Source organism: Adiantum capillus-veneris, chromosome 12 (genome assembly GCF_014529385.1).
Source record: "Adiantum capillus-veneris isolate H3 chromosome 12, ASM1452938v2, whole genome shotgun sequence".
Taxonomy (NCBI): Eukaryota; Viridiplantae; Streptophyta; class Polypodiopsida; order Polypodiales; family Pteridaceae; genus Adiantum; species Adiantum capillus-veneris.
Genome location: NC_140942.1, coordinates 83,845,180 through 83,854,066, shown reverse-complemented (window position 1 = coordinate 83,854,066; position 8,887 = coordinate 83,845,180). Strand labels below are relative to the sequence as shown.

Below are 8,887 nucleotides of genomic sequence, written 5' to 3'. Positions count from 1 at the left end.
TGGATGACCAGATTTGTCTAGCTTATTTTGGCTCAATGAGGGGGCTGTTGCCTGTTTGCGATTGTGACTTTGAGGAATGATGTTGTGCAAGGCCATAAGACATGACTTTAGTTGAGTTTATGGTTCAGAAGATCGTTTGTTTGTAGATCGTTTGCAGATCATTTGCTTGTAGATGATCTATTGGGGCATTTATTGTAGGTTGATCACTTATTTGCTCAGGAATGGTGAGACTTGGCTCGTTGTGATTTTCTTTAAGAGTGAATGTGGGCTACGGACGAGGAGGGAGCCTAGGTAAGCAGTACATGCAAGGAAAGCGTCAGGCAGAAGCCGTGGCAAAGGACATCTTTCATACTGACAATGAATTCCATGAATGAGAAGACCTTTTTGTTATACAACTACTTTCCTACTTATACAATACCTAAGAAGGGACTTGGTGTATGGGTGAGAAGATTTTGAAAATGGAAAAGCAGGGCAGGTCATATCAAACTGGACAAAATATAATTGTTTTTTATTGTCCAGGACGTCTGTTGACATTGTTTTTCTGGATTGGGAGGGTTTTAGGTGGGAAGTTGGTGTGATCAAGAATGGGGGCAAATTTTAGATTTTGGATTTTCTGTTCGAACTTTGCACCTCCTGATCAATCAGATCCTGTTTTGAGTGATCATCGTTTGTCTCTCTATTGATAGAGATATATTGTAGGCATTTTAAGGGCGACCTGATGTTGGATTAAGGTAAGCAATTGTTGAAAACCCAGATTAGGACGGCAAAGTAGCTTTGCATTGTCCGTAACTAGAAAAATTGTTGAGTAATTCCTGAGATTGTTGTTGTTTCTGCTTTTATAAGGCAAAGTGAGGATACAGGTGTGACAGCAGTGTTGTACAAATCGGGTAAGAGGAAGGCCCTTGAAGACCTGGGCTATTTCATTGTGGGAAATGTGGGCGACCAATGGCGTGATCTTTCGGGATACTTGGTGGGGAGCAAATACGCACTTATTTCCTTGTACTCCCTTTAGCACATACGCACAGATTGTTAATACAAACATTAGAATCTGTAAGGGTGGGTCTACTGCAGGACAACCTAATTGAAATGGTATCTCCATTCAAGTGTTTCCTCATGTGAGTGTTTTGGCCTGCATAATGTCTTGTCTCACGAGTGTATTAGCCTACAAAATGCAAAAAAACACCTCAAAAGCAGGGCGCGCCAGCGCGGCCTGATTTTGGGGTGTTTTTTTGCATTTTGTTATTTTATACAGGCTATTTTTTTGACCGAGGTGAGAGGTTGTTCACGTGTCCCATTATTTACACTTGCATTTTCTTAGTGGAATTTCCTCCGCTAATACCCTTCAAAGAACCACTTAGATTGGCAGGCACTTGCTAGGAAAGACTGCTGCTCTCCATACTCTTTGAAGAAGAGACTTGACCCACGCTTTCATTCTGGACAATCGGCCTTGAATTCCTCCTCCCAAGGCCTTTCCATGAAGCATCATGTGTTGGGTTTGAATTCTGGAGGACTTGCTTTGTTGGACTGCTCCCAAAACTCCTAGCATTGGAGGGACCCTTTACAGAATCATTCTCCAATGTAAAGGTGGTTATTGACTTAGAATCGCTCCCCTGTTTGACCTTGTTTTGACTCTCCCTCTCTTCCATGATCTCCTCTATTTGACTTGCAATCTTCATCAAGGTCATGTACATTGCAATGTTCAAAATAGGGTATTGCTGCCAATAAATGCAGAGAAGATGCTTTTCGCTGCATAATTCCTTTCCACATAGCATTCATTCATGAACGCGTTAGATTCTAGGTGTATGGAATGTTGACTAGCATCCTAAAGCTTTAGCATCTCAGTGGCATTCAATTGAAAGCCAAGTGTTGCCTGCAGTTCATTTCTATAATAATAAAAGTATAATAAAAGCTATAATATATTAGATTATATTGGTGATCATGTCATATAAATTCTCTCTGTTTGAAATGCAATAGCTTGTTAACAGATTAGTAGAAACTGCATGTATAAATGCCAGTATAAATGGCCTACAAATTGCAAAAAAACACCCCAAAAGCAGGGTGCGTCAGCACGGCCTACTTTTAGGGTGTTTTTTTTTCAATTTATTTTTTTAAATTTGAGATGCTTTTTTAACAAAGACTTTTTTACTTGTGTCTCTCTGCAGTCCTTTGGCTGTTGCTGGGGGTCGTAAGCGATTGAGGAAAACCAGAGGTTCATCTCAATTTAATGTTGCCTCAATGCAACATGAGAGTCAAGTTGACACTTCATTGCAAAATGATGTCAATGAGGAAGAGATTGAGAGTCAAAATTTGGATGCTTCAGGGGTTGTTCCACTTGATTAAAGGATTGCTCAACAAGAGGCAAGTATGATGATTGTCCCTTATGTTGTTAGGCCAGAGGTACAATCTGTAGAGAAATCCAATGAAGAGAACAAGATTTACATGGAAATGGGAGAGGACATTCTTTAGAAAACAAGGATGTTTAGCTATCACCATTGTCCACCCATTCCTCTTTGTAGACTCATTCCTTATACAAGGGTTAGGGATCTTCGTGATGATATTTCGGGCTTGAAAATAGCATTTGCTAGAGAGGGTTATGTGGCAAAGAAAGGAGCATTTATTGTGTCGATTTGGACAAGGGACAAAGAAGTTTCAATTGTGGATGAAGCAATACGGAGAGATTGGGATCCTATTTGGCATGAGGTTAACAAAGAGTTTGAAGATGACCTCATTCTTAAACCGGAACTTCAGGAACTAATGGGTCACATGTTCTACGTTTGGGAAGGTAACCACCGTACAATGTCATGGACATCTGCTATTAAAGAATGCTTCAAAGAAAAAAAAGTGAATCATTGGCGTGTGCTTTGTACTATTATTGACCCTACCAGGGTTAGTGAGATTGCCCTTCTTACAAGTTTACAGAGGATGAGCTAGCGAGTCCCCTTCTTCCTCTTTTTAGTTATTATAGTTCTCAAGCATATTTATGTTTATGTTAATTTATCTTGCTTATGAACATGTAGTCTGAATATACATGCCTTGGTGACCACAACCTTGCGGGATGAACTAGTAAATTGTGCAAATATTTTTTATGCTGATCATGGGGAGTACCTCAAAGACCTACCTGAGAGAGATAGAATGTTCATTGCACGTATCAAAAAGAAGAGTACCAAAGGTGCTGAGCCCTGGTATCCTCTCACACGTAGATATCTCGGAAAGCTAGTTTTTAATGTAAGTTTTATGTAGTATATATTTCTAACATGAATTTAGTATTCCTTAATGTAAGCTTGTCACAATGGATTTGACTCCTTCCCTTATTTTTCTAGGTGCAAATAAGTAAATCATTAAACAAGAAGGTTGAAGATGCAAGACTGAAAATGTCAGATGAAGAGCTTCGATTGTTTGAAGAGAAGGAGAATGAGGAGTTGGCTAGTTTTTAACGTAAGTTTTATGTAGTATATATTTCTAACATGAATTTAGTATTCCTTAATGTAAGCTTTTCACAATGGATTTGACTCCTTCCCTTATTTTTCTAGGTGAAAATAAGTAAAGCATTAAACAAGAAGGTTGAAGATGCAAGACTGAAAATTTCAGATGAAGAGCTTCGATTTTTTGAAGAGAAGGAGAATGAGGAGTTGGCTTCAAGATATGGTGATAGGATTGGAAAGATGAGCCTTTCTCAATGAACAACTGTGTGTGTATTTACTTTGTTTAGATAAATTATTGAATTCACTAAGTTATTTTTAGATCCTTAATATTGTCGATGTCGATCCAAAGCATGGAGATACTTGGCGGTCAAAGGTATGGTCTCTCAAATGGGGGCCCAAAAGCTTTGCAATGCTTGAGAAATTTAATTTGTTGGCTTTATGTGATATTCAAATGGAGTCAAAAATCTTTTGGCTGACTTTGCTGGAGGCAAACAAAGCCACAAGATCTATGTATGGTCTTGCACGAGGGGATCATCTTTATAGAGAGTGAGTTCCTAACAGTTTTTTATGATCGTATACATTGCATGATTTATAAGCTAACAAAAGTAATACATGAAATTATGTTTTTTTCTTAAACTTGGCTTAGAAGAGAAGTTGTGCTTGAGAAGATATACCATAAAGCTAAGGAGGTGCTGGTCGATTTTAGGATGTGCCGGGAGGGGTGATTGTGCCTCTTGATCTCTCTCTATTTGACTACTATGAAGAGGTGAAGATAGATATGAGGACACATTTGTTTCCTCTTGAGGTTCGAGGAGAGCCAAAGGAGAAAAAGAGCAATGATAAACCCGCCAAGAAAAAGGATATGATATTGAAAGCCTCTATGAGGCTACTTTTTAGGTGAAGATGTCTGAATGAATTTACTTGATAGTTACTTTAATTTTATAACGAAGATAAAATCATGTTTTTGATAATTGTTCATTGTCCATGGTAGGTACTTTGTTTGCTTGTAAGAAAAGGGTCATGTGCCAAGTATTCCAGTTAGGGCAAAGCAATGGCTTTTGACCCTAAATGAAGAGACTTGTATGTACCCATGTGCTATGCATCAATGTAGACGATGGGATCTTGACAATTGTCCATGGTGGATAGATCTTGAAGGAGGTCATGTATTGAATAGAGAGAAGGAGCTCTATTCACAAATATCAACCATGGTTCCAAAAGAAGTGGACAAAAGAAAGAGTATGATAATTTGAAATTTTGTATAAGTGATGTTTTGAATCATGTATTATGTCTTGTAATTTGCCTTGTTTTTTAAAAATGTAAATATGACTTGTTTGTATTCAATAATGTTTTGTTCTTTAATCTAATGTTGTGTAGATACACAAAAAGAGAAGCATGTTGAGAAACAAAGGATTGATGTTGAAAGCCGAAAGTTCTTTGATATTTCTCATCATATGGAGGACTTGGAAACAAAGGATTGCACTCAAGGTTTGAATTCCAAGATCCACATCTATTTTGATTCTTTAGTAAATATTTTAATAGTGTTTATATACACATTCACTCACACGCATACATACCTACTTACTTGTGTACGTATACATACACATATAAATGTCTCTGTATGCATGTAAGTACTTATATATATATATATATATATATGTGTGTGTGTGTGTGTGTGTGTGTGTGTGTATATATATATGTATATGTATATGTATATATATATACATATACATATATATATATATATATATATATATATATATATATATATATATATATATATATATATATATATATATATATATATATACATATCATGTTTCTGCATACATTAGTCTATGTGTGTATGTCTCTCAAGTATCCACGTGATGTCTTTGCATTCATGTGTGCAAGTGTGGACACATACACATAGACTCTCTCCCTCTCTCTTTCTCTCTCTCTATTCTCTTATCCGTATGTGTCTTGAGAGGAAAACCTTATTGATATCATGCTCTTGTGATCCTGAAGGGAATTCTCTTAAAGGTCAAAAGTGGCTTTCCAAAAGGAGTACACAATTTATTTATCTTGCAGCACATTCTTTGGGATAAACGCCTCATGTTGAGAATCCAAAAAGCATTGCAGTGGTTGGTGATTACATCATCATTGGGAAGGATTTTGTGGGAGGAAGAAAAAATGATACCTTCTATAGTGTGCACAAGTTCATCAAGCAAAATAAGCCTTCAGGGGTTAATTATACAAAGAGGGGAAAAGCTGTGGATTGGGCAGCTGACTTCATTTTCCTTGACTTGCCATTTGGAGGCACTCAAGGTGGTGATGATCCTTGTCCCACCTGGGATTTTGTTTCTGAGGACCATGTGCGCTATGGGATTGCTTTGGCAGCATCTACTTTGGCAGACTTGGGATGGTTATTGGTGATGGCCTCTATGGCAGGTATTTGTTAAAGTTAATAGCTGTTAACATTTATGTTTATTTTGGATTCTACTTATTGAAACTTTTCTAAGACGGTGAAGTTATATTATAGGTGATTCCACAATTGGGTGGATTGAGTGCTATGTTCGCGTCTACAATTTTGAGATAGTGAGACGAGTGAATGTCATTCACCATTCTACATATGGATACAAGGAGATTGGTGGTATTCGCACAGATGTGAGTATAGTGATGATTATATTACGTTCAAATGCTCAAAACTACACGTGTTTCTTAAATTAAGGTTTAATTGGATATTGTTATCTTTTGTTGCTAGTGTTCTACGTCAATGCTTTTTATGGTTCGACGCCGAGCTACAGATCCTCCTATTTTCATTGCAAAGAGTACACCCCTCTTTGAGTCCTTCGGCATGCATCCTTTAGATACCCTTGCCTATCATTATCTTCCGGATGATTTGCGTGCTTTGGACCCCGTCGGGAAGCAGTCCCATGGGGCACTAGAGAGGAGTCATACATTTTTAGCATGCTTTGTATACATGTACTCTCGTCAAGGTGGTGTGTGCATTGAGATGGGATGTGGTACTGCACCTATTCTTAAGACATGCATGCACACTGGTAGATTATGTGAATCTATCGATGTGGATACATTCTTGATGAAGACCACGTATGTAGAGCCTCTCCTTTTGGCTTACATGCAACAGGGAAGCCATGACGATGTTAGTAGGCCGCACGCATATGATGAGGTGGATCCACTTGCAGGTTTCAATCCATATGACTGGTGAGGCCCTTGTCTCTTGAGAATATTACTATTATGGACTTCTTCAAAGTGCGGTTTGTTTTTATGTGATGTTTGGTTTGTATTGCCATGTTTAATTATGCTCTTGTTTTGTCGCAAAGTGACATTTATGTAAAACTCATTGGTTTTGGAACATAGTTTCTTCAGTTATGTTATGTTCTTGGATGTTATGTTGTTCATATGTTAATCTTCTCCCTTTGTATGGATTTTTTGTTATAGAAATTTATTGCCAGCTCTAGGTAAGTAGTAGTATTTCAATATATGCTTATGTGATGTTTGGCTTCTATTGCCATATTTGGATATGCTTTTGTTTTATCATGGTTGGTGACAATATATGGAATACTCACAATTTAGGAAACACATTTTACATTAGAAATGTTATGTATGAGATGTTATATTTGAATATGTTAATTATTTTCCTTTGTATGGATTTCTTGATATGTATTAAGATCTCATGTGTTCCTTCCATGCAAAGTCAATTTCCCGTGTATGCCGAAGCAATGGCAAAGAGCATGTGTAGAGACAAACGATTAGACATGGAACGGGAAGAGCGCCGCTCCATTCGAAACCTTTACAATGATGATGAATGTGAATAATTCTAAATTACTGTGACATTTTGTTTCATTGATCGTACATGAAATCCTTATTTTCAACTATAATCTGTTATGTCTTTTTTATAACAAAAATTTAGTATCCAAGAGTCTTCCATCTAAATGTGTATTGTTATTGTTGCAATCTTGCATTCTCTCTCTCACACACACTCTCTCTCTCTAGACATGAGATTAGGGTGTATATAAATAAACAATTGATTTAGGCATTCCATTCGTATTGATCAATGCAGTAATATCCTCTTGTAGGTAAAGTTCTCTATGTCCTTTTCAAGTAACAAAATCCATTCTTGTCAATATGTATTTGAGAACGGAATAGGAGCATGTATTGAAGTGACTCAGACCACCTTGTCTAATAGGAGTACCCTTCCTCCAAGACCTACTTGCAAACTAGGATCACTCGGAAAACCTCGCTCGGAGAACGGTAACACTCGCCATGTGCAAGGTTTCTACCACAATCAGCAGGCTATGGGCACTCAAAAACCCACATGGGAATGATCCCCTACACACACACATGGAGTGGAGTCCCAACCTACATGAAACATGTTGGTTCTAGGCTCGTTGAGTGTGCAAGGACGAGGGGGAAACATCTTGTCTCTGTTGTAAATGAGAACAATCACCTCATACCTCCCTCTCTCCAACATATGCCTACTGCACATGCAGCTAATGGTAGACCAACTTTTTGGAGAGTTTTGGATTCATAGGTAGGCAACCGTTTGAAGTGGGATATCTTTTAACCCTAGAATCCAAAGTGGGGTGCATACCCACCCGGGGCATGCCCCCCTACATAGGTTTGTGAAGAGTTTGCTAGAATCTAGATTCCTCTGAGAATTTGGAGGTAGCAATGGTCAACTTTGGCAAGAAAATATTTTTGCATCCACCAGTGTTTACTCAGAAAGTGCTTGGTGAGCAACCTTGGCACTCACAACGGTGAGCCAAATATTGCATGCATGACCATCATCATTAGCCTAGCAGATTCAATGCTGAAGTTGCTACAAGTGGGGGGTTGTCGTAGATCTCTCAAAATTTAACAACTTCAATAAGAATAAAAAATTGACAAAGGTGTTGATGTTTGAAGGAAGGATGCATGTATTGGCAATGCATAGTCTGCAAGAAACATTAGTTAAAGTTCAAGGGTGCAACAAGATCTCCATAAAATTGAGCAAAGGTATGCTAATTCATTAACCCGTTGATCCATTACGCATGGAAAGTGGTGGCTTAGGGCACACCAAGAAAGGATGCATGGTTTATATGCGAGAAATAGATCTCTATGGACCGCATAATTTAACAAATAAGCAAGTTAAATTTAAAGTTTTAACTTGTTGAAGTGTCCAGAAAGCTTCACAATTTTAAAGCACAAGAAAAAGTTTCTAAAATGAAGCATGGCTAGACAATCTAAGGGCATCATATGGGTGTATTGGCATTGCTTGATTCATCAACTTAGGATACAACTCCATATGAGCAAGGTATATCAAGCATGCTTCAATTATGGAATACAATTCCGTATGACGCTACCTAGAATGTCTACGAACTATGACTCTGTATGAAGTTGTCAACAAGCAAGACTTGTGCAAACAGAGAGGTTATAACTTAACGACAATAACACAACTATAACTACATTATTGGAATTATCTATAT

General features: G+C 37.8%; 1 pseudogene; it reads left to right on the top strand.

Annotated features, from left to right (window-relative positions):
- Positions 1-2,235: 2,235 nt before the first annotated feature.
- On the top strand, positions 2,236-7,253 carry LOC147446056 (uncharacterized; annotated as a pseudogene).
- Positions 7,254-8,887: the final 1,634 nt, after the last annotated feature.